General features: G+C 48.5%; 1 protein-coding gene across 3 annotated transcripts in view; it reads right to left on the bottom strand.

Moving 5' to 3' along the window:
* GLI2 (GLI family zinc finger 2) overlaps window positions 1-24,859 on the bottom strand; it is a 257,069-nt gene extending 232,210 nt beyond the window's left edge. For all 3 annotated transcript variants that reach the window (XM_055380532.2, XM_055380534.2, XM_055380535.2), the window contains exon 1: window positions 24,232-24,859. The gene's annotated coding sequence lies outside the window, so the exon portion shown is untranslated. The remainder of the gene's footprint in view (window positions 1-24,231) is intronic.
* Between the last annotated feature and the right edge of the window lie 602 nt (window positions 24,860-25,461).

Genomic DNA, 25,461 nt, shown 5'->3' with positions numbered 1-25,461 from the left:
AATCTCCTAACACAACCTCCAGAAGTCACTTCAGGCCTGGGGAAGGGTCCACCCTGCCTCCACTTCCTGGGAAATCACTTGTCCCTTCCAGTCCTGGGAAGGTTCAGACTTTCAGTTTTCCCTCAAAAGCACAGCGATGGCACCTGGGAGGCCCCGGACCTCCTTGGACCCCACATTAAGACCACCCCACTGGCCTGGCATCCCTAGGAGGACCTATATCCCAGGAAAAAGGGAGAGCCTCCGAGAAGTTGTACAGTTGGGATGGGCCCCAGACTATCTAACACATCCCATTCATCAGACAGAGACAGGAACTGAGGCCCACGGGGGCCAGGGCCTCACCTGAAGCGGCAGAGCTGGCCCATCACCCTGCCCCTGGGAGGTTTACCCAACACTGCAGGGAGGGAGGCCGGGGGATGCTACTGGAGAATCTCACAAGGGGCAGCCCCAGGGCTAAAGCCCCTCCCTCATCCAAGAGCTCCCCCAGGGCTCTCACCTGAGGACACACAGGCTGAACTGTTCAGCTGTGATAGTGTAAAATATATATCTTGTAAAATATATATTTAGTCTTCCTCCTGTTTCCTGGCATAAAACCTTTGGAATCTCCAGAGAAATGAGTGTCTTTTTGTATGCTGATGAGTTGACTGTAACTAGGTAGGCCCTAGGTAGTTTCAGGATGGAAGCCGGTCACCTGAAAATCCAAGGCAGAGGAGAGGGTTAGGACTTCTCAGCCCCACCTCCAACCTCGGGGGCGGGGACAGGGGCTGAAGGTTAAGTTGATCACCAATGGCCAACGGTTTAATCAGTCATGCATAAGTAATGAAGCCTCCATAAAAACCCAAAAGGACTGGGTTCAGGAGCTTCCAGAGATAGCTGAGCACATGGTTCCTAACAGGTGGTGCACCCAGAAGGGCATGGAGGCTCTGCACCACCCCCCATGCCTCACCCTGTGCATCTCTTTACCTTTATCCTTTGTAATATTCTTTACAATAAGCCAGCAAACAGAAGTGTTTCCCGAGTTCTGTGAGCTGTTCTAGCACATTAATCAAACCCAAGGAAGGGGGCATGGGAACCCAGATTTATAGCTGGTTGGTCAGAAGCACAGGTAGTTGAAGAACCTGTACTTGAGACTGGCATCTGTGGGATGCCACAGATGTGGGGCGGTCTTGTGGGACTGAGCTCTCAACCTGTGGGCTCTGATGCTGTCTCCAGGTAGACAGGGTCAAAACTGAATTGAATTGGAGGACACCTAGCTGGTATTCACGGCAGAAGTGCTTGCTTGCCGTGGGTATGGAGAAAAAGCCCCACACATTTGGTCACACATGTTTTCTGTGTTGACTGAGTGAGAGTGTAAGAGAAACTGAGTCTGTTTGTTCCTACATTCTCAGACCAGCTCTGCTGCTGCATCTGCTCGTGAGGCCTCACACAGCCAACCACAGCTCCATGAGCAAAAGGAAACCTGCCAGTGTGGGGGTGGGGGAGGGTGCAGGGAAGATCATGCAGGATAGGGCACATAAAGGGCCTGGCCCCCAGTCATCATGTCCACTTCCTCCAGAGGGGAGAGGAAGGCCAGCTGCACCTCAGCCTTGATCAGGCTGTATGTCCCTGGAAAAGTCACCACCACTGCCCCTCCCCTTCTGTGCAACGAGATGGTAGGAGTGGCCAGTCTCTGGGGCCTGCTGACCCTCACTCTGTCTCTCCCACGGCTGGCCTGGCCTGACCTTTGGATGGTGGGCTCCCCAGGGCCCACCCACGGCCCTCACCCCCAAGCCAAGGAGGCCCAAGGGCAGCTCTCACAGCCTCCTGGATGATTTACAGCCACCCCGCCCAAGGCTGCAGGCCCAGCAGATATTTTCCATTTTCCACTGTGTAGCTGAGCTCAGACGTTATAGGGAGCCCTGGGTCTAGGCCTTGGGCCTGGCCGTGGCTTCCCCTCTCCTAGGCATGTAGGCAGGCCAGGGGCGCAGGCTGAACATCTGTGCCTAGGCCCCAGCACTCCCTCACAAGGGAGGGTCCTCGGTCCTGCAGCCAGGTCTGAGAGGCCCGGTCAGGGGGAGGAAGCCAGGCCTCCCAGCCAGCACCATTCACATAGGCCCTTCCCACTTCCGCTTTCCCCTCTCCCCATGACAGCATCATGGAAGAGTGCCTTTGCTGGCAAGCCTGAGCACTCTGGGGCTTTCTGCCCTGATGCAGCTCCCACGCTCAGCTGTGCACAAAGCCCTCAGAAAAGCTGCTGAGATTGTGTGTGGTGCTAGGAGTAAAATGCAAACCTCCAGCCCACACAGATGTTCTCTGAGGCCTAGTCCCTCAAGGCCAGGCGGCCCGGATAAGTGGTGAGATGTCCCTGCCCCTGTCAGCTTCGGGCCCCTCCCCAGCCATCCCTCCTCACACCCGCTGGCCACACCAGCCTCTCCCGTCAGGTCTTAAACACATCAGGGTGAGGACTATCCTTACAGTGGACCACTCACGCCACTTAAAATCAGAAAGGCCCTGCCAGTGAGAAAAGTGCAAGGTGAGCTCTCTGCTTCGGCCAAGATGGAATAACAGGGACCAGATGTAACCTCCCTCCCAAAACCATCAAATAACCAGCAACACCATGGAAACAATGGCTTTTCAGGACAATGAACATCAGGCAATGAAGGAACGAAAACCAAAGAGGTGAGCCTTAGCCTGCCCCAGCTTCCTTTCCAGAGAGTGTTTCCAGGCCACGGCACAGGGAGGGGTAACCAGGCAGAGCTTGGTGGATTCCTGAGTTAAGGAGATGGAGATGGAGTTGGAGAGCAGGGAGACCAGGGTAAGAAGGGTTTTGCATGGCAGAACACCAGACCAGTGGAAGAGCTGAACAGAAAGGGAACATTGGTGAACTTGCAGAGGGTCCCCCTGGAGCATTGCAGAATAGAATCAGCACATACTGTTCTTTCCCCAAGGCCAGGAAAAGATCCAGCTGAGAGGATGAGAGGGAAGGGTGCCCAGTGTAGACAAGGCCAGTGCCTATGCCCACCAGCCAGACTGGAAAACCTCAAAAGTCACACAGCCTTGGGTAGAGAACTCTGAAGGATTTTACCTCAATAGCAAGGAATAACTAGCCCTAGGCTCTGGTCCCATCTAACAAAGCTAAAAAGATTAAACTTTCCAAGTAAATCAATCATATCCTAGAAGAAAGCTCAAGAATATTTATAGTAAGACAAAAATATTCAACATCCAATAAGATAAAACTTACAATATTCTAGCATCTAGCAAAGATTACCAGACATGCCAAAAAAAAAAAAAAGCAGAAAAGTACATAAGGAAAATAAACATCAATCAAAACTGAGCCAGAGCAGGTACAAATGTTAGAATTCGCGATGAGAGCATGAAAACAGTAGTTATAACTGAACTCCTGTGTCCAAAGAGTTAAGTGGAGACACGGAAGATACAAAACGACCCAATCAAACTTCTAGAGATGAAAAATCACTAGATGGAATTGGTGGTAGATTAGACATTGAAGAAAAAAGATCTGTAAACTTGAAGAAATAGCAATAAAAACTATCCGGTATTATAAACAGAAGAAAACATTAAAAAAGAGCATATGAGCTGTGGGATAACCTCAAGCTGCCTAATATACATGTAACTGGAGTCCCCAAAGGAGAAACAGAACATAGAGGATAGGAAGAAGAAATATTTAAAGACATAAAAGCTAAAAATTTTCCAAATTTGATAAAAACTACAAACCCACAGAAAATCATAAAAGCAGCCAGAACAAGAAATATTAGCAGAGATGATAAAGAAAGTCATCTGATACCATGACAATCCTAAACATCTATGCACCCAATAACAGAGCTTCAAAATACACAAAATAAATTTTAAAGAACGGTTTTAACAGTTGAAAACCAATTAATGAAATTTATTATGTTATCCAATCTAAGATCAAAAACAAGATAAGAATAAGAACTCTCACTACCTCTAGGCAACATTGTACTGCAGGTTCTAGCGGTGAAAGGCAAAAAACTAAATAAAAGGAATTCAGATTATAAAGGAAGAAGTAAAACTATGATGACATTCACTGATGACATAAATACATGTATAAAATCTGACAAAATCTACAAAAAGCAGGATATAAAAGCAATATAAATAAACCAATTATATTCTTTAATATTAGCAAATTGAAATTTTAAAACAACACAGCAGTATCAAAAACATAAAATATCTTAGAATAAATCTGAAAAAAGATGTACAGTACTTGTACACTAAAAGTTATAAAACATTGCTAGGAGAATAAGAAGATGTAAATAAATGGAAGGACATACCTCGTTCATGAGCCAGATTACTCAATATTATTAAGATGTCAATTCTTTCCAAATACATCTACATTTACCACAATCTCAATCAAAATCTTAAAAGCAGGGTTTTTGGAGAGATTGCCAAGATGATTCCAAAATTCATATGAAAATGCAAAGGATCTAGAATGCAAACTCTGAAAAAGAAAAAGAATACTTAGAGAGCTAAGCTACCTGACTTCAAGACTTGTTATAAAGCTACAATAACCAAGAAAGTGTGCTGTCACTGTCAATGTACACAAATAGATCAAAAGAACAGAACAGAAAGTCCAGAATAGGCCCACACATATATGGGAAGCAGATTTTTTACAAAGGTGCAAAGGCAACTTGATGCAGACAGAATAATCTTTTCAACGAATGGGGCTGGAACAATTTTTTAAAAGAACTTTGATACATACTTTGTACTATATACAAATATTAGCTTAATTTAATATATATCATATATTAAATTTAAAACCTAAAACTTTAATACTTCTTAAAAGAAAACATAAGAGAAAATCCTTGTGACTTCAATTTAGGCAAATATTTCTTAGATGAAATTCCAAATGCATGATCTATACAAGAAAAATTTGACAAACTGGAGTTCATCAAAACTAAAATCGTTTAGTCTACAAAAGACACTGTTAGGAAAATGAAAAGATAAGCCACAGGCTGGGATATCTGCAAAAGACTTCTATCCAAAATATATAAAGAATTCTCAAAACTAAACAATAACGAAACCACCAACCCACGTTAAAAAAAAAATTGAGCAAAAGATTTTCTTAGACTTTTCACTAAGGACAATATACAGGTGGCAATAAAGCACACCAAAAGAATCACATCACTAGTCATTAAGAAAATGCAAGTTAAAACCACAATAATATATCACTATACACCTATAAAAGTGGCTAAAATTCAAAAGACTAACTATTCCAGGTGTTACCTAGGATGTGGTAGGAATGGAACTCTCATATACCATTGGTGGGAATATAAAATGGTACAGCTGCTTTATTAAACAGTTTTGTGGTTACTTAAAAAGTTAAATAGGCTGTGTGTGGTGTCTCATGCCTGTAATCCCAGCACTTTGGGAGGCCAAGGCGGGTAGACCATTTGAGGTCAGGAGTTCAAGACTGGCCTGGCCAACATGGTGAAACTCGTCTCTACTAAAAATACAAAAATTAGCTGGGCGTGGTCGTGGGCGTCTATAATCCCAGCTACTTGGGAGGCTGAGGCAGGAGAATCCTTTGCACCCGGAGGCGGAGACTGCAGTGAGCCAAGATTGCGCCATTGCACTCCAGCCTGGGCAACAAGAGTGAAACTCTGTCTTTAAAAAAAAAAAAAAGAGAAAAAGGTTAAATATACCAACCCTCTGACCCAGACACACCTACCGTATGATCCAGGCATTCTACTTCTCGATGTTTACCCAAGAGAAAAGGAAAGCACATGCGCATACAATGACTTATACAGAAATGGTCAAGGCAACCTCACTTGTAATAGCCCAAAACTGGAAACAACCTAAATATCCATCAACAGGCATCTGGATAAACAAATTATGATATATCCGTATGATGAACTACTACTCAGCAATAAAAATGAATAAACTATTGATACGTGCAGCAACATGGATGAATTCCAAAATAATTGTGGTGAAAGAAGCCACAAAAATGAGGACATCCTGTATGGTTCCACTTTTATAAGCTCTGGAAAATGACAGGAAGCAGATCAGTGGTTGCCAGGGAAGGCCAGGGGGTGGGGTGGGGGGACAGATTACAGAGGGGCATGAGGAAACTTCTGCGGTTGATGGATATGTCCATTATCTTGATTATGGTGACGGTTTGCACACACGAGTCAAACTTTATCAAACTGTACATTTTTTAAAAAACTCCGCTGAAACATAGTTTCTCTTCCAACTATCAGATTGGCAAGGATCGACAAGTTTGATAACACTCCCTGTTGATGTGGATATGGGCAGATAAGCACTCTCGTACGTTGCTGGTGGGAGTGTAAACTTCTGTGGAAAGTGATTTACCAATATCTATCTAAAGTACAAAAACACCCACCCTTATGAGAAATTACCAAATGGTTATAATGTACCCTATACGGTGATGGTTACACTAAAATCCCAGACTTTACCACTACGCAATATATCCACATAACAACACGGCACTCGTACCCCTAAATCTATAAACATAAACACAATTTTAATAGAGATGGCACAAGAAAAAAATGTTTGTAACATGTGAGAAGCAGAGGAAATAGTTTTTTCGTTGTTTTTTTTTTTTGAGATGGAGTCTCCCTCTGTCGGCCAGGCTGGAGTGCAGTGGCGTGAGCCAAGATCACTGCAAGCTCCGCCTCCCGGGTTCCCACCATTCTCCTGCCTCAGCCTCCCGAGTAGCTAAGACTGCAGGCGACCGCCACCTGGCCCAACTAATTTTTTGTATTTTTAGTAGAGACGGGGTTTCACCGTGTTAGCCAGGATGGTCTTGATCTCCTGACCTCCTGATCCGCCCACCTCGGCCTTCCAAAGTGCTGGGATTACAGGCTTGAGCCACCGCGCCCAGCCTGGAAATAGCTTTAATTTAGGATAAACGTACAAATCTTTAAGAAAAAACAAAGACACTGATGGAAAAATTGCTAAGAAACACAAGCAACTAACAAACACACAGGAAAATACAACATAAAATAAAGTACTTAAATATTTAATATTACTGATGCTAAAAAATGAAAATTGAAACAACCAGATTTTTTCTTCTATCAAATTGCAAAGATTAAAATCCGTAGAGAGGCCAGGCACAGTGGCTCACGCCTGTAATCCCAGCACTTTCAGAGGTCGACGCAGGTAGATCACCTGAAGTCACGAGTTTGAAACTAGCCTGGCCAACATGGCGAAACCCTGTCTCTACTGAAAATACAAAAATTAGCTGGGCGTGGTGGCGGACGCCTATAATCCCAGCTACTTGGGAGGCTGAGGCACGAGAATCCCTTGAACCAGGAGGCAGAAGTTGCAGTGAGCTGAGATCGTGCCACTGCACCCTCCAGACTGGGCAACAGAGCGAGACTCTGTCTCAAAAAAAAAAAAAAAAAATACGTACAGAAAAAAAAAACACCCACCCTTATACCCAGAAGTTTTACACCCAGAAGTTCTAGGAATTTATCTACAAAGAGATATTCATGTATGTGAAATGACATAAGGTTATTCAATGCAACCTTGTTTATAGTGGCAAATGTTCATCAATAGCTACTAAATAACCGATGGTATAACCATATAGTGGTATCCCGCCCAGACACACAGAATGGGAAGCTGTTTATGTGCTCACAGGAAAAGGTGAGTGAAAAAGGCAAGTTCCAATACAGTCTGTAAAATATGCTTCCATTTGTGTACAAAAAAGTAAAAAAGATTATATATACTCATTTCCATGCCACTTACACAAAACTTATTTCAGGAAGGATACACAAAAAACTAGCATTCTTGAGAGGTTTTGGGTGGCTGGGCTACGGCAGTGGTACGAAAACTTTATAATGTATGTATAACCTTCATGCTTTCTGAACCTATTAACCATGTAGGTATATTACTACTCAATAAATAAGTATAAATAAAAATTAAAGATAGGGCCAGGTGTGGTGGCTCACGCCTGTAATCCCAGCACTTTAGGAGGCCGAGGTGGGTGGATCACGAGGTCAGGAGATTGAGACCATCCTGGCTAACACGGTGAAAGCCCATCTCTACTAAAATACAAAAAGTTAGCCGAGCATGGTGGCAGATGCCTGTGGTCCAGCTACTCGGGAGGTTGAGGCAGGAGAATAGCTTGAACCAGGGAGGCAGAGTTTGTAGTGAGCCAAGATCACGCCACTGCACTCCAGCCTGGGCAACAGAGAGAGACTCTGTCTCAAAAAAAAAAAAAAAAAATTAAAGATAGGTGAGAAATAAAGTGAGTGAAGATGATCTACACACATATACATACATGTACACACGTGGATAGAATGCCAAGACATATTGCTAAATGACCACAAAGAAAGCAAACTGCCAAACACTGCAGTAGTATGATCCCACTGGTGTAAAAATAAATGATAATAATAAAACACCGGTCTATATCAACAGAGAAGTGGAGACACAGGCATACTCACTATCAGCCGTTCTCTCTAGTGGGGGTCGTGCTCACTCAACACTATACATTTCTGCAGGTTTAACCTTTTGTATCTTTATTACGTTTGCATCAGAAAGAAACTGGCTTCATGGGCTGCCTTCCCCTGGGTAGTTACATTTTTAATCACTTGCCCAGAAATATGAATAAAGAGCCTTAAACATGATCTCACCTTTGATCAAGAATTCTACCTCTGGAAATGTATTCAAAGAATGTGGTCAGAGACATATCTGTGGGAAAACATGCACACTAATACAGTGTGAAGATTGCAAAACAATATGTGTGCTATGATCCCATGACTCCAGAAGGTATTCATAAACATAAATAGAGAAAGGCCCAGAAGGAACTCACCAAGATGCTAGGGCATTACCCACAGAGAACACCAACGTGGGCCTGGAGTCCAGAATGCCTTCTTTTCCTCTTTTCAAGAATTTTCTCATAATTATTTTATAAAGGATCTGCTTTTATTTAAAAGAGAAAGTTATGCACACTAATAATCTCAGAGTATTTATATATAAGCGTGTTTGGAGAATAATTACTTATGATAAAGAAAAATTGGCTTTTATGTCCAAAATAGAGTAATCATTTTGTCAGGGCTACGACAAATGCTTATCAAAAAGTATTAAGTAAAAAGTACGAGATGCAAAACTGTAAACCATACAATCTAAAATCTGTAAAGTTTGGGGGGAAGGGGAGAACGGTGGAAAGGATAAATATTCACAGGAAAAAAAGACTAGAATTAAACAGGCCCAAAAGATAAAATAGAAAAAAAAATCTAGAAGAACAAATGTTATTTTAATATTTGGGCCATCATGATCCCTAAGTTGGGGTAAAGATGGGAAAAGGCCAATTTTGGGCAAGGGATCCTTCCGGGGCCCTTTCCAGCTGTCCTGTCCTTCAGAATTCACATTGAGTAGCTGCAGGGGGCTGGCCCTGTGGGAGCCACACAGTCAGTACCCTCAGGAGACCACGTGTACCTTTTCCAACCGGCAACAGTCTCCACACCTGGAGCAGAGTTGGGGGCCACCATCCTGGCTTCCGGAGGGATCTGGCTGGAAGGCCTGCTTTGGAGAGGCCTCTGCAGAGCAAGGTAGAGGCAGGTGGTACCGGGGCATCCCCCTGGGGCCCAGTGCAGCCTCCAGCAGCATGAAGGTGGAAAGGTAAAATGCTGTACCAGGCACATCTTAGAAGTGCTCCCTGGTAAACATCGGACCCCTTTCCTGGCCACAGAAAAGAGCACAGAAGTATCCAAGTTCTGGGAAGGGCAGGCTCTGCTCCCTGCCAGGATGTCTTTCGTTGTTAAGGCCCAGCAAGATGGGAACTATGGTGCAAACCAGCAGTGCGTGCTAAATGAGAATGAGGACTTTGCCTAACGAGAGCCCAAATGAGTCAGTAGAGTGGTAGCTGCCAAATATATCGTGCCCACACAGACTGCCTTTTTAATAATAACAACCAAGATTTATTGTGTGCTTACTATGTGCCAGGTAATTGTCTCATACTAACTCTTTTACCTCTAACCCTTTGAGATGGGTCTTAGAGTTATCCTCATTTTACAGATGAGAAAATGGCAGGCCAGAGCTGGATTTGCAGTCTATCTCCAGTGCCTGCTCTGAGCCCCTTGCTCCACAGAATCTTCCCTGATGCACCTGTCCCTTCCCAATGGCCATGCCACAGCTGGACAGTCCCCCTCGGGGGAGCACTGGCTCTGGGGCCAAACTGATGCCCTGCTGGCTTATGTGGAAGTGCAGCACCCAAACTTGCCCCCAAAAGGGGGTGGTGAGCTAGCCTGGGAAAGAACTAGCCTCAGCCCTCCCTCAGAGAGCTGCGGACTCAGAAGGAACGAGTGGACCTCCTCCTGGAGTGGGAGGGGCTGAGGCTCACGACAGGGACACGAGGGGCCACCCAGGCAGAGGATGTCTCTGCTGAGACAAAGCCTGCACCCTGCCCTCCCCTCAGAGGATGAGGCAGAGCCTCATGTCCCTGTGGATATCCTGGTGGATGAGAAACAGACCCCAGGGAGGAGAGGGAGCTGTGACGTTGATGTTCTATCTTTGGGACTTAGAGCAACTCCAATAAAACCACAAAGTCTCAGTGGCATCTGTAAAATGCTAGTGATAATACTGACTGCATCAGGCTGTCACCACTGCCTGACACATGTCCTATACCTAGTGGTGGGGGCTGATGCGGCACTTGGTCTCCAAGGCCCCCCTCTTGAGATGATGCAACAGCATTTAAAGACACGTGCACTTCCCGAGGGACTACTAAGGTCAGGGGCTGCTGCCTTATTCAAGTACATCAGTGAGATGACTGTCAATGAGTCTAAAAACTCCAAATACCACCCTCTGTAATCACGAACAGAACAATTATGATCCCAGGCTCTGACTGTCATAGCTTACAGAGTCCTAGAAAAGATCTGTCCTGAGAAATGAACAAGTGGAGACCCAGAGAGGCACAATGGCCTGCCGCCTGAGGTCTCATGTTAACTCACAGGCAAAGCCAGCCTGGAACTCTGCTTATCTCACCAACTTTCCAATTCCTCATCCACCAAAACATCCTGCCTCCCACCTAAGATCTCTCCAAAGGGCATAAGAGTATTGTACAAAGAGATTATGTGTGGGGTCCAAATGAACTATACCACATGCTTAGATTTTTTTTTAAAATACAGCGCTACTATATTAAAACTAATCACTAATTAATAATTGTGCTTGCTTTCTCAAACCAAGGAGGTCAATCTGGAGACTACCCGGTTAACTTATATTTTTTAAGAGAGATGTCAAAGAAAATGGGAAAATGCAATTTTCTTCCCTTGAAACATTTCCCAAAATTCATTTATAAACAAACACGTGTTAAGCACAAATAAACAGACAATGGCAAGGCAGTATTAATGAGTGTTATAAGCAAGGGAAATCCCAGAGACAAGTGAGAGCCTAGGGCTGTGGTAGGAAATACTTTACAGAGGACATGACCCTTGGCTTCATGGATGGGGAGGAAGGGTACACCAAGGACCAACAGCAAAGGCCCTTAAAATCCTTGCAGTCAATGAATGTATGATGGATGGATGGGTGGAAGGGTGGATGGATGGATGGATGGATGGATGGGTAGATGGATGGATGAATGGGTGGATGGATAGTTGGATGATGATGGATTGAGGATGGATGGATGGATGGATGGATGGATGGATGGATGGATGGATGGATGGATGGATGGTTGGAGAATGCAAGATCACTATAATCTTAATCTCAATCTATAATCTTGACTGGGGATCATAGTAGAGAGCATTCTGAGAACCACCACCCACCAGACAGAAAGATATAACTTTAGAAACTGAGCCCAAACCCAAGACGGGGAGAATGAGAAGGCAAAGCTGATGATCAATCTCATTGCTGCATATCAGGATCCCAAATGTTCCAGCCTCGGAAAGAACCTGGGCCCTCTGCACATTTATGTCCCATGACCTGAAGCTAAACCATGGATAGGCAGAGGAGTCATCCGGGGGGACCACAAAGCCACCCCTTGGAGGCAACCCCACGCTGACTCTCCCACATACCAGAGGCTCCAGAAATGCCACACCCTGTCCAGCACTTGCCCTATGAGGTCCTCTGCCCAGACTGCCCTTCCTTCCCCAACCCCTCTGCTGGCAAAGTCCTCCTCCTGGAAGACCCAGTCTGGCCCTCTCTTTGAGGAAGCCTTCCAAACTGCTCAGGCAAACTGGTTAATTAAAAGAGCCACTGCTCAAGGCCTTCACTCTGGGGCTTTTCATTATACTGACAGGACTTTGCATTCTCTGACTAGTAGCTGCAAGCATAGCTCAACACAAAATTCATTGTGAAGTGGAAATTTGTCAGCCTGGAGCCAGGAAAACAGACCTATCCAGGGTCTTGGGGAAAACAGTTTGGGGCAATTCCTGCTCCTGGCCAATATTCCCATGATGCCTTTCCAGATCATGCCTTTCCTAAAGTAGGCTCAGTCCTAGGCAAGGGGTATAAGGAGGAATACACACATTTGAGAAACCTGCTGGGATTTCGGAGACTGCCGGCTCCGTAACCAAGTTAGCAAGGTGTGCCTACAGCCGTGAGCTTAATAAGTGCCAGGCACATAACAGATGTTCCAGTAAGTACTGGCTGATTGACTGATGGATTACACAAGGAATTCCTCTTGATGGCACCTGCCACACTGTTTCAAATTCAAGGCACAGAAAAGGTTTAAGATTTCCAGCCTGGTGTGAGAACTAGGTTTGAATAAAGTACTGCTGCCTGCTTTGACAGCCCCACTGTCGGAGTCCCTGGGAAGCCCCAGTGGCAGAGTCCTGTTGTGTCAATAGGGGAGGGGTCCCCTATGATGTGCCCCCACTCAGGGTTTCTGGAGAGCAGCACTGCTGACATTTGGGCTGAAAATTCTTTGTCGTGGGCTGCCTTGTGGTTTACAGGATGTTTAGCAGCATCCCTGGCCTCTACCCACTAAATACCAATAGCATTCCCCTTGTTGTGACAACCAAAAATATCTCCAGACAGGTCAAATGCCCCCTGGAGACACTGCCCAGTTGAGAAATCAGTGCTATAGCCCTTGTTTGAGGCAAACCAGCTGCTCCCAGGGCAGCCCTCCGGAGCCAACTCTGGGAGAGGGTCCTGGCTTGGGGGTCAGCAAACCTGCCTCCGCTCAGAGCTCTGTCCCTACTGCCCAGGTGAACATGGAGATTCGCCAGTGTCTCTGAGGCCCTGCTTACCCATCTGCAAATTGAGGCCCTATTTTGCAAGTGGCTTGTGTGTGTCTGAGCATGCAGAAGGCACAAAATAATTGTCTTACATTGATTTGTGCATAGCTGTTCTGAAACCCTCTAGCTAGCACCTCCCATCTCTTCCCCAAAGCTAAGTACATACTGCTGGAACTCCGTTAATGCCTAACAAGGGCCTGAAAAACAGCTGTCCAAATATTCTAGCTAAGTTATTCCACTTTTGGGAATCTATTTAAGGAAACAGAATTTCAGGTAAACATTCAGACACAAGGATGTCTATCCCAGTATTATCTATAATAACAAAAACTAGGAACAGTCTAAATGCCCAATGGTATAAGGATGATAAAATAAAATACGAGAGAGGCAGACAAAGGGATATTATGTAGCCAATAAAAATCACACTAATAAAATTATTAACAACATGAGAGATCTCCATGATATAATGTTAAATAAATAAGGAGTTACAAGACTGTATTAATGTAACCTCAGTTTTGTAAGAAAGGATAGAGCAAAAAAAATTTGATATTAAAAAATAGAGACTAGCAGGAAATTTAACCAAATTTCCCTTTTCTGCTTCTCCTTATTTTACATTTTCAGTAAAAAGGCATGTCTTAGTTTTAAGATCTTGGGGGGCAAATAATGTTTTGCTGCTTTTTTTAGTATTTTTACATCAGGAGAAAGAGGTTTGCTTGAATCCAAGTGCTAAACCAGAGTCCAGACCTTGAATACAGAGACCAGAGCCCAGCAAAGAGATAGATCTTCAAACTTAAATAAACGAAAACCCAAGAAAACAGAAGCAGAAGAAAGAGGGATAGGCATGGCTCTGGGCCACTGGGAAAACCAGAGGCACCCACAGGGGAGGAGGGTTGGCCGGGGAGTGAAGAGACCCAGGCCTCTCTTAGGCCTTCTACTTTCTGGCTGGGCAGGTGGCTGGGCAGCTTCTGGGAGGGGGTACAGCTCGAGGTGGACACAGGTGCTCCACAAGGCTGCCTTACTGATGCCCACGGCCAGGCACTGGTCTGGGAGCTTCGCTTCTCACTGCTACAATCACTGTAAGCATGAGAACAGGCCTTCCACCACCAGGGCAGGCTTGGGACCCAGAAGCCCAGCCAACCCAGGCTTCCAAAGGAGCTATCAGTCTTTTGTAAGCTGAGCCCTGCTCCAGCTTTTCCTGACCACCCATGCAAGGTGGCCCCTTGAAGACGGAGAGAGATGGCACTGAAGAAGCAACGCACTGGATCATGGGGCCTCCGCTGCTCTTGGTAAAACAGCTGGGCTGGGCACCAGGTCCTACGGGCCCAGGGGCTGAGGGTTGCACCTGCAGAAGGATGCGGCACCCAGATCTTGCACACCAGAGACCCAGAGGAGATGGAAATGGCACCAGCCCACATCCCACCTCCCTTCTCATGGGGCCCCCAGTGCCAGCAAGAGCCTGCAATCTACTGTATCATATCTGCCTGCGCAGAAGAACTGCAAAAATGTGGACAGAAGGAATCCTGAGCCTCTTCAGACCAGCAAATCCCACCACATGGCCACCAGGTGAACCAGCTGCAGGGTGGATGAGGACCCACCCACATCACAATTTCAAATGTTTCCAATGTGTTCTTCCATGCAATCTTGAAGTCCTGGCCCAGGTGCACTTGCAACATTAGCATCAAGCAAATGAAGTCTGCAGTGCAAAACTGTATGAATCAAAGCCCAAGAAGCCACCCCACATGGTCACAGCTGCAGGTGTGGAAGAGCCCAGGTCTCCAAGGCCTGCAGGACAGTAGTGAAAGGAAAAGTCTGTTCCTAGGCCCCTAATCTTGAGTGAGGGCTCTGCTCACCCTCAGGGCAGGCTCCTTCCAGCTCCCAGGCCTGATGCCACCACACAGCATCCTCTTCTGCAACTTCACCCCTATTGGACAATCTGTCTCCTTCCTACTTTTCTTTGGGACCATAAAGGTGTCCACAAGGTAGGCCCTTCAACCAAACCTAAGTGTGGGTCAAACTTCCAAAAGACCTACTCAAACTGTCCAATGCCAAATTGGTCCCACTTCAGCCACAAAGCATCCTGATGGTGCTGCAGTTCCTTACATGGAAAAAGAAAGGAGGCATCCCAGGGACACCTGGGACAGAACCTACAGCACATAAACCAACATGTTAACTTAATATACTCTCTTGTTTCTCTTGGGGGCCAGTAAAAGCAAGTAACCACCAGAGCCACCTTATAGTCTCAGCTACTGTCCTGTGAAAGAGAGACCCCGCCCTAGAGCCTACTTCTAAGAGCTGTTTTGGAGCAGAAGCACCTCTGTTTTCAGCTAGTTTCCTTGCTGCAACAGCTGTCCAGGCAGCTGCAAGTGCTGCAATTGGCTGAAAATCCATTCCTGGACTGTCCCAGATATGAGGGACATCATAGTAAAAAGACATTATTCCTCATCACCCCACCCTAAAAATCCTGGATAAAATGCAGATTCCTGGACCCACTCTGCAGGAATTCTCATTCAATGGATTCTCCCTGGGGAACCTAAGATTCTGCAATATTTAACAAGCTTCCCACCTGAATCCCATCCAGGAGGCCCATGAACCCCACCTAGAGACCTTTGCAGCCTTATTCTCAGATGTGCCTCTTAATTTCTTGTTCTTGGGTACAAGCACATTTTAGGAGAAGAAAAAAATCTAATTCTAAAGGAATCTGGTAGTTAAAGTTTTAGCCATATAAATGTCTATCGGCATAAATATACATGTCACACATCCCTCATTCACACTGAACAGCAGGAAGGGTAATCTAACATACTATACTGTGTATGTAAATTACTATATTATGTACCACATCTTCGGTAGATGAATGTACCTGAATTACATTCAAACTCTACAATCCTGTTCCAACTATTGATTCACATACCTGAAAAGTATGGAAGTAACTGAGTAGCTACTGAGTCCAATTTTTCTTTCAGTACCTAAACAAGGCAACATATGCATTCTCTCAAGCCCAAGAGCACCAGAGATGTCCCCTCACCTTGATCTCCACAGACAGCGAGGGCCAGCCCTAAATATACTGTCACTGCCTGGACACATACAATGTATCATGACAGCACAACCCACAGCTGTCTGCAGAAACGTCTGAGTGATGTGCCTTCAACCTGTCATCAGACTGCAACGACCTCAATTTTTTGAGAAGTGAAATCAAAACTCCACCCTTATCATCTTCAGAGATCCAAGACAAATTTATGTGTCAGCCCTTCCTTCACTGATCTTCAGCCTCGAGGAAAGTCTGAAAAGACCATCACAGGCTTCCGCTCTCTACCAATGTCCCCAAGGCCACCCCCATTTACACTGACCCTGTGACCACATCCCAGAGGTACCTGAGCACAGCGGCTGGCTAAGAAGAGTGGCCAGCAAGGAGAGGCAGGACATATTCCTTGACAGGCACCCAACTCTCCCCAGCAGGGACCCAAGACCCTCCCTTTCTCCAGACTCTGATCTTCCCACCCGGCTACCCGCTGTCTTGACTCTTAGAGACAGCTGTCCAGTGGGCAGGGTGTGCTAGCTCAGAGGGTTTTGAAGCTGGGAGGACCTGAGAGATGACATCTACCAAGCCCCACCCCCGTCCCAGAGATAGGCAAAGCAACTTGCACAGGGTCACCCAGCTATTGAGTGACTGGGTCTCCCAGTCCCTGGGGATAACTCCAAGGGGTTTGGGCTAATTATCTTTATAGTGCAGCCATCCATCACTCTTGTGCTCTTCCTTAGCTTCTTCCAGAGGAAAACAGCCGGGAAGGATGGTATATATAAGAAAGTCTTCCTAACAGTTATCTGGGTAGTCCTCCGGCCCAACTTTCTACACCAGGGTCACCTTCATAGGCCGGTATTTAATGACTGGCTCTTAAGATGATTTCTTTTTTTATTTTTATTTTTTTGTAGAGACAGGGTATCGCTATGTTGCCCAGGCTGGCCTCGAACTCCTGGCCTCCAGCAATCCTCCCACCTCAGCCTCCCAAAATCCTGGAATTACAGTGTTAAGATGGTCTTAACTAGCAAAGGACAAAGGACAAAGAAGCAGGAAGGGGAGGGGGGAGGTGGCACATCAGAGCCCTTTACCCTTCTCTACCTGGCAGTTACAGTTATTCTTCAAGACAAATTCAAATGGGAAGCCTTCCTTGGTCCCCAAAGCAGAGAGAGTTCAGTCCCACTGGATACGGTACATTGATGGTCACGATGGAATTATGTAAATGCATTTGTGTCCTCCCCCAGACAAAACTTGGTAAGTCTTCTTTCCCCTGCTCCTTAGGCCACTTGGTATGGTGAGCTGCAGATTCCCAGAGAATCAACAAATTAAGAGCTATTTTCTGGTCATCAAGGGCTGCTGCACTGCAAATATTTGCATACTAATCTCCCCATCTGAGGTTTAAAAATATGGACTTGCTTTTTTTAACTCTAACATAATGAATGAGTTTAAATATTAGAAGTCGAAATTATTAAGTAAATCATTTCACCTGCACAGCTTCTATTTGCATAACATTAATTCATGATGGCAGCTAAAACAAATTCATCACATTCTATATATTAGAGGCTGATTTATGTAGGAATTGAAAAGAAATCATGAGCTCAAAATTATGTTGACATGATGTACGTGCTCAATGGAGAAAGATTTTTCTCTTTCCCTCTTTCCTTTTTTTTTTTTTTTTAAAAAGTCATCCTAACAACTGAATTATGGTGAGATGGAAAAGGATTTGAGGAGAGAAAGGACTGGCACCTCGGAAAATGAATAATGCTACGGCCTCGCGTGTGTGGCGGGCTCTCGGCGTGCGTACACACACACTCCAGTTATTAACGTCAAGTATGCCAAAGATACGCTGGAAAATCATTACCATTCATCGCCACTAACCTCCATTAAATTTCAATCAATTCAACTTAGCACAAGTGTACTTGAGCGGCCCTTACAGTTCCTTATAAATGTGGCTCAAAAGTCTGGCTGACTTACTGCATTGTCCAGCACACAAAGAAGCATTGCTAAGCGTCTGCTGAAGGGGCTATCTTGGACCCAGGGATGCTCTTTTAACATTAGGCATTCAAAGATGTTTTTTCTGAGCGCTAAGAGGTTTCGAATCCCTACAGGTCAAGACGAATGGAAGAGAGGACCACCCTTCCTTTCCTGTCGCCGGGAGTGGACAAGGGCAGAAGGCGGCCTTAGTGATTACTGTCTGCAGATGCCTTACAGAAAAAGTTTCAGACGCCACCAAAAGTTTGGTCACGGGGCCTCTCTCTTCCCGGCTCGCGTGGAGTGCTCTCATTCACTTCGCCAGCTGTAAAGGCAACTGGAAGCCCCTCCTGGGGAAGCGGGCAAGAGGGCAGGCCAATGGGAAACGGGGTCGAGGAAGACCCGGGGCGCCCCTCGGAACCCGCGCCCTTCCCGGGTGGGAGCCGCTCGCGCGCTCCGGGCGCGGCTGTGGGGACCTGGCCCGTTGGCTTTCTTCCCGACTCGCCACGAGCAGAGTCCGGCCTCCCGCCACTCGCCGGCGGCGGCCGGTGTGCGGCTGCGACAATGTGGCCATTGTTTGGGAGCTGCAAACCAGGCCGGCGCGCAGGTGGGAGGGCCGCAGCCGCGGGCCCGGGGCGCTCGGGGCACTGAATGTACCCCGGCCGCGGCACGGTCGGCGCCGCTCGGACACGCGGCCTCGCCCGCCAGCGCTCCGCGTGGCGGAAAAGCCGGCGCGGAGGGAGGGGAAGGTCCAGACGGCGGGGGCGGGGAGGGGGCGGAGGGAACGGGAGGGAAAGATGGGAAAAGATGAGAAAAGACAGAAAAGAGGGAGAGAGAAGGCGGAGGAAACGGAGGAGGGGGAAACGGAGGGAAAGAGAAGAAAGGAGAAGGGGAGAGAGAATGGAGAGGGAGAGAAAGGAGAGACCCAGAGAGAAGAGGGGGTGGGGGCAGGACAGAAGAGAGAGAAAGGGGAAGGAGAAAGAAAAAGACAGAAAGAAAGGAAGGATAGCTGAAGGGAGAGGAAGAGAGCCAAAGGAGGGGGACAGGCGGACATGTGTACAATAGAGGTGCACCACAAGCTGCCCAGGAAACCTCTGGGAAGAGCAAGAGTTCACCCTGTTTCCTAGAGGGAATGGCTCCAAACCCAGCCGAGTCAGCAAAGCGTAATCACATCAGGGGCTTTGCTTAATTACAGGTTTGAGCTGGGTCTGGAGGAAGGGAGATACTTAACTGTGTCCCAGGGAAGGCCCAGCACTCAAATGGTTTGTAAGTCTGGGAAATACAAACAACACCCCCCGCCCCACCTCCCCCAAGCCCACTGAGCCAGGACCCAGGAGGACATGGCGGGTAAGGGCTGCGGCGTGGTTGCATACAGGCTCAACCGGCACAGCCATCGCGGACAAGCTTTCAGAGTTCACTTGGGACAGGAGTGCAGGGCTGCGCCCGTGCTGCTCAGCCTGGAGGCCACAGGCCTGTGGAGTCCCCGCCTCAGCCTGCAGCCGGGCCACCCTCCCTCCTCCCTCTAGCTGCCTGCAGGAGGCCTGGGGCCCTCGGCTGCCCAAAGAGGGAATCAATCCCAATCCCGTGCTAATGAATAAAAAGTCCCCTTTATTTCACTGCTGTTTTTGGTTCATTAAATTTTCCACAGATTTGTAGAGAAGAAAACATAATCAATAAACCTTGACAAAAGTGAACGTGTGAAAAAGGCCAGAGAATGGAAAAGCGAGATAAAAGTGATATCCGATCACAGATTCCAGAGGCAGATGACGAGCTCGGGGCTGCAGAAGAATCTCAATGGACCATCACCCTTTTGCGGCTTTCCTTCCCTTTGCTGAACTCTTCATTCAAGACAATGGCAAACGCACTAAAACTTTTTTTCTTATGCTAATAGCTGAAACCCGGCACTCACAGTTAAAACACACTTCCCAGCAACCTGTTTTTTTTTTTTTTTAAACAACACACATGTGCAAGCACACACACAAAACATTATTCAATTTAAACCCAAATCCCCAAAACAGTTTAATAAGTACTCTTTGGTCACATCTTAAATGAGTTACTTTCCCCCACGTGTATGTTTTTTAAGAAACCAGAAACAACACAAACAGGATTATTGAGAATTACTGTGCTGATGAAAGAATTGGGGGAAAATAAGATATTAAATGCACAGAAAGTATACCGTTATCATCTGTGCATTTTCCCAGATTTTAAATACAGTTCTGTGGGTTAAGTATGCTTTTGTCATCCTCTAAACCTAAAAATAATAATCAATGATTTTTTTTTTAATTCTTGATATTCCACAGCAAACCCTCAAATTAATTTCAGAGAAAATGATTAATGTTGAATCCGGTGTTGTGTGTTTATTTGAAAACCAGAAAAGTGTTGAAGGTGCCACTCTTTTTCAAAGGACACTCTCAAACATCAATGTCAGATGACCCTTTCTCAAATCTGTTAAACAAGCCTGAGGAAACAATTAGAGAGCAGTTTTTCCTCCCCGATTTCTTTAGAAGTGCAGGAGCAATTTCAGGAGCAACTGAAATCACTGTACATTCTGGTTGTTGGTACAATCACCTATTCTGCCTCTGAATTTTCTGGAATCTGAGAACACTGTTTCTCTCTTTGGCATTCTTCACGTGTTTCACTTGTCCATGCCTCTGACACTTAGTGAAAAGAAGAAAGGGGGGAAGTGCTACCCCGGGTTCCTTTTCAAAGGGCCCTGGCCCAGCGGGAACAGCTGCAGCTGTCCACAGCGAGGTCCACCTGGCCTGGCTGCCCCTTGTCCACTAGGAAACAGGCTCTGGCCCAGGTAGAACCCCTTTCTCCTCCCCACAGCCTCCAAGAAGCAAGGCTGGTTTGCTCCACCTCCCTGCCGCAAGCGCCATGCAGATGAAAGGAAGCTGGGCTAAATACACTTTCCCCAGGAAAAGGCCAGCTGCCCTACCCAAAGAGTACACAAGGATGTAGGACTCCGATTCTAGGCTTTAACAAGCCAGCTGGGTGTGAGGGGGTCACACGAGCTTTCAAAGTGCACATGACAACCTCCTACTCCCATTTAAAGGGAACTGCTGGCATCTGTGGAGTGAAGTTTTCCCCTGGAGTACCCCTGGGGCAGGGGTGGGGGACAATGGAAGAAGGGTGTTTATTAGGCAAATATCCAATTTTGTCTGCCTGCCTGCTGAATCCCTGGTTTGCTAATCCAGCCCCAGGGGCTGCACTGTGTACAGGGCACTTGTGGGAGTACAAAAAGCGTGAAGTACTTGTGTATTTTTCAGTCTGCAGTGCAAACAAGCCAGCTACAGTACACAGCCCCCAAGACCCCCGCAGCCAGGCAATGAGCCACTGACCAGAAGCCCTGCGGCCCCCTCTTCTGACCAAGCAACTCAAAGGATTGACTCTGCATTCGGTGCTCTCTCCGCCAGTGGACCAGAGCATCCCTGGGAGAGTGAAGTGGCACTCCACTCCAAGGCTGCCTGGCCACAAGGGCCTCGCTAACTCCACACAAGCTTCAAGGAAGCCACGAGTCAAGAGTTCCCTTCAAGGCCGGAGCAGAGTGAGTTTGGGAACAGCCCGGAAGTCTCTGCTGAAGGAGTCTGAACCCACTGCAAATTCAGTCAAATCGATTCCCACAGAGGATAAAACCATCTCTAGCAGTCTTACCTTGTTCCTCGGTGGCTTGGGAGGCTCTTTCTACTATCATTCTAATTCTTTCTACCTATAATTCTAATTCTCTCCAAGAGGCTTTGCAAATAGACTGTTCTGACCACAGTCTCTCACTCAGATGCTAGCCCAACTGAAGGCTGGTTCACCTGAGGGATACCTCCTGGGCAGCTGGGCTCTTTCAAATGCAGGATCTTCCCTTTATTAGCTTAAATCCCCTAAAATCACGAAACAATTTCGTGAAACTGGCATATTTCTCGAAGCAGAGGAGAAAATAAAACCACCGTAAATCTTACCAAATATAATTAACTTTAAAACTCATCAGACAAGCGACAACTTTCCATATAGCTGGGCTTGAGTGGACTTCGAATCCCAGGGAAAAACATCTCCACAATTTCCTGTAACCCTCAAGAGAGAAGCAGCAAGTCTAGGAAAACAAAAGCAAGAACGATGAAGAAAGAGGCACAAGAAGCATAGTCAAAAAGAAGAGAAGGCCCCTTATGGATCTGGATTCCACGTTCTAGAATGACTGCCCCAGGACAGACCAGAAGCTGGGAAAAGCCTAAATAAAGAGCCTCCAAACTCAAAGCAGCCAGGCATAGCCAGGGTGTCCCCCGTCCCTGCGGAGTCAGGCCCAGGTAGCCACACCGTGACCTTCCCCCTAAACAAGCAACTGCAAAGCCATTCCCAGGCCCCAGGGAGGGCCTGCCCCCAGACACAGGGAAACCCAGCCAAGGGAACTCCCAGCAAGGTAAGGAAATGGGCGGAGAGAAAGCTGGCAGGTGAGGTGGCTGGAACAAACTGGTCTCATCAGGGAGGCCTGGGACAAACCCGCCTATTCCTCCGCTTTCCCTGCTGTATATTTTGGATTTCACAGTTTATTTACTTTACTTTTTGGCACCGAGCCCCCTGAGCATGCCAATACAATATTTGTTTAAACATTATTTTATGCCGCTTGCGAGGGAAACGTTTACTTTCAAATTCTCCTACATCCCCCAGAGCCTCGTCTGCAAACAGCCTTTGAGCGTTTTACAACTGCTCCCTTTATCTGAAGCTGTCGGGATTAAACCTTCACACGCCTGGCAAGGGCGGCGGAGAGGGGGCCCGGGACACCGCTGCGGCCACCGAGCTGCAAAGCCCGTGCCAGAGGTCGCGCACCGAGCGGGATGCCCGGGCTGGGGGACAGAGGGGCGCCTACAAGACTCCCAGGGCGCGGGACCAGACAGTAGGGACAGGTCTACTTTTCCAGCTGGGATCAACTCTAGGAGCCACAGAACAATTACACAAAAGAGAAGGTAGTGGAGAGAGGCACCCTCGGGGGGGCTCGAGGTCCCCGAGAGCCTCAGCGACCGATCACCCAGGGTGAGGCGCACGGGCTCCATCCCCAGCTCCCCGCGCGGTAAAAGTCGGGTTTCCTAGGAAATGACAGCAGTTACCGCCGGGCTGAAAAGGCGCCGAGCTGGGTGGACTCCCAGCTCTCCGGCGCGGCGGGCGCGCTCACACTCACACACGCAAGCACACGCTCCCTCCCAGCTCCCCGCCCCCGCCCCGTCCGGGGAAAAGACTCCCCTCTCTAAACCCTTAATAGGATTGGCGCCCAACTCTCTCCGCGCCTCTCCCCATCCATCACATACAGATCAAGTTGCAGTAGTGGATTTTTCAAATTCCTCAGCAAATATACTTGTTGAGAGATTGTCGGGGGTGGGGGGAGACGATGAGTAGGGGGGCAGGGATGAAAGTGAGGTGGTCGGGGGGAACCGGAGGACCCGGCAAAGGATTACGTGCGGATCCCTTTGGGAAGTCAAGCGGATCTCAGGGCCGAGGGCAGGAGAGGAGGAGAAGAGAGGCAAAGAGGGGGGGCCGAGGAGGAGAGCCCAGCAGAGGGGGAGGGGGCGGCCGGGCCGGGCGAGGGGGAGGAAGGAGGGAGGAAGGAAGAAAGAAAGGCAGGGCTCCGGGACGCGCAGCGCGGAGAAGTGGAGTTCGAAGTTCTCAAGTGGCTGGCTGCAGCCCCTCCGCGCTCAGTACGCCCGCAGATACGCTCCCATGCCCACCTACGGCAGCTTCGGAGCATCCCAGCCTCCGATCCCACCCTCCACCCCCTGAAAAAACAGACCCCCGCCGGCGCGCGGAGGCCGGCTCGCTGTGCACCCCGAGAAGAGTGGTGCTCTCCCCCAGGTAGGGAGAGGGTGCGACATCGACCTCGGGCCACGAGCTCCAAGCCCCAGGACTCTCCTTACGTCCCCGCCCTGCTTGTCCAGAGCCCCAGGCGGGGTCGCGCCTACTAGCCTCTAGTCACCCGAAGCCCAGTGCCCCGATCCCAAGGCCTAGGCGCCGGTACCCGGCCGAGGGACCCCCCCGAGACGGCGCAGCATCCCAGTCGGCCCGCGCTTGGCCGAGGTGGGAGGCGCTTCGCCACGAAAAGCAAGCAAAAGAAGGCCAATGCAACTTTACCGAGGGAGACAAAAGTTTGCCTCTAGCACGCAGGTGGCCTCTCGGGCGCCGGGCGGTGGCTGTGGGCCCCCATCCCACCTTGGCTGGCGCGGCGACCCTCGGCTGGCTGCCTTGTGCCGGGGTTCCGGCCAGCCGGGGCGGGGCGGGCCAGGCAAGAGAGGGGACCGCGAGGCGGGCGGGCGCCGCGCAACCCCCACCGCCGGCGAGCAGGCGGCTACCCGAGGCTGCGGCGCGCCGCGCGGCCCGCGCTCTTTCCTCCGGCTCCTCCTGCGGCTCCTGGCCTTTCTCCGCGCTCGCAGTCGCCGCCGCCGCCGCCGCCCGCTCCTCCTCGAAGTCTCATTGATGGGAGTTTGAAAAAAAGTCCGCGGAGCCGTGCTGCCTCGGCTGGCAAGCGCCGGCACTCCTGCAATCCATCAGCGCCGCCGGACGGCGCAGCGCCCCCGCGCGCACGGTGCGGGCACACCCGGGCCCCACGAACCCGCCAGCCAGCCCGCCCGCTCCCTGCCGGGGGACGCAGGGGAACCCGAACGCCGCCGGGGCGGGGGGAGGGGAAAGGGGGAGCACAGGGACTCTCCCCACCCAGCACCAAGGAAAGAAAACGCACCTACAAGGAAAGTTCGAGAAAGGAACCAGAGGACGCGCCAATCTCCGACACTTTTTTTAGACGACTAGGTGGGGGGTTGGGGGTGTCGCTAACTCAAGTCAGATGAGCTCCGGAGCTGAGGCGCAAGGGCTGCTCTGTTTTCAATCTCTGAAATCCCCCCGCCCTCCCCACCTCCCACTTCCCTCCACGGGGAGATGCCTGGGTCGCTGTTCCCAGGGCGCCCGCTTCTCTGGACGCCGGCGCGGAAGCCGGGGACGCCAGAGAAGGGACGCGGGGGCTGGGTCCACGCGGACCCTCTTCCCGCGGGCAGCGAGCGCAGGTGCCGGGGGTCCTGAGGCGTCCCCCGCCGCCGCTAGCACTCGTCGCCATCTGAGCACACGCTGGCGAGAAGCGAAGCAGCCTTCTAGGTTTGGTGCATGTGGCTTGCAGGGTGGGTTTTTGTTGTGTTGTGTGTTTTAGAGACTCCACTCGAGCCGCTGAAGCCAGATGGAAGTAATCAGAACCCAACAACAACAGAGAAAGAAGGAAGAAAAAACTCCTCATTGAATTTTCTAGCCAAAGTGTATATGGGGCTGTGTGTGAAAGAACTTGCTTAAGCAAACTCAGTGAGGAGCCCTGGGCCCTCA

Source organism: Gorilla gorilla, chromosome 11, assembly GCF_029281585.2.
Source record: "Gorilla gorilla gorilla isolate KB3781 chromosome 11, NHGRI_mGorGor1-v2.1_pri, whole genome shotgun sequence".
Classification (NCBI taxonomy): domain Eukaryota; kingdom Metazoa; phylum Chordata; class Mammalia; order Primates; family Hominidae; genus Gorilla; species Gorilla gorilla.
This window is presented reverse-complemented; position numbering and strand designations above follow the sequence as displayed.